Raw genomic sequence first — 1,240 nt, forward strand, 5'->3', positions numbered from 1 at the left:
GGTTTTTTCATCCTTTTATTTTCTTTTTCTTTTTTTAATTTCAGAACATTACAGGGGTACAAATGTTTTGCTTCCATGGATTCCTTTTGTACTGCTTGAGTCAAATTTACAAGTGCACCCATCACCCAGATAGTGTATATTATACCCCTTAGGTATGATTTCACCCATCCTCTCTTCCCCCCTTCCACTTGCATGATTTCCATTGAGTTTTACTTCCATCTGTGCACATGAGTGCTGATCAGTTAGTTCTGATTTAATAGTACGTGTGGCGTTTGCTTTTCCATTCTTGTGATATTTCACTTAGGAGAATGGTCTCCAGTTCCATCCAGATTGTTGCAAAAGGTATAATTCATATTTTATGGCCAAGTAGTACTCCATGGTACTACTCATATACCACATTTTATTGATTCACTCATGAATTGATGGGCACTTGGGTTGATTTCACATCTTTGTGATTGTGAATTGTGCTGCAGTAAACATTCTAGTGCAGATGTCTTTTTGATAAAATGATGTTTTTTCATTAGGGTAAATACCCAGAAGTGGGATTGCTGGATCAAATGGTAGCTCTACTTTTAGTTCTTTGAGGAATCTCCATATGATTTTCCATAGAGGTTGCACTAGTTTGCAGTCCCACCAGCAGGGTATAAGTGTTCCTTTCCACATCCACCCCAGCATCTATTGTTTTGGGACTTTTTGATAAAAGCTGTTCTCACTGGGGTTAAGTGATATCTCATTGTGGTTTTGATTTGCATTTTTCTGAAGATTAGTGACATTGAGTATTTTTTCATATGTTTATTGGCCATTAGTCTATCTTCTTCTGAAAAGCTCCTGTTCATGTCTTTTGCCCCCTTTTTAATGGGATTGTTTGATTTTTTTCTTGCTGATTTGCTTGAGTTCTTCGTAGATTCTGCTTATTAGCCCTTTATTGGATGTATAGCATGCAAATATTTTCTCCCATTCTGTAGGTTGTCTGTTGGCTCTGTTGATTGTTTCCTTGGCTGTGCAGAGCTTTTTATTTCTTTTTTGTTTTTCTTTTTTGCATGCAGCTGTTGTTTATTATTGCTGTATAGTATATGTACCATTGCACAAATATACCCCATTCAATTATCTATTCTACTGTTGGAATTTGGATTGCTTCCAGTTTGGGGCTATTATGAATAATGTTACTACAAAAATTCTTGTACATGCCTTTTGATGCATATGTGCATATTCCTACTGGATATATACTTGGGATTAGAAC

Source organism: Propithecus coquereli, unplaced genomic scaffold (genome assembly GCF_000956105.1).
Source record: "Propithecus coquereli isolate 6110/MARCELLA unplaced genomic scaffold, Pcoq_1.0 Scaffold267, whole genome shotgun sequence".
In the NCBI taxonomy this organism is placed as follows: domain Eukaryota; kingdom Metazoa; phylum Chordata; class Mammalia; order Primates; family Indriidae; genus Propithecus; species Propithecus coquereli.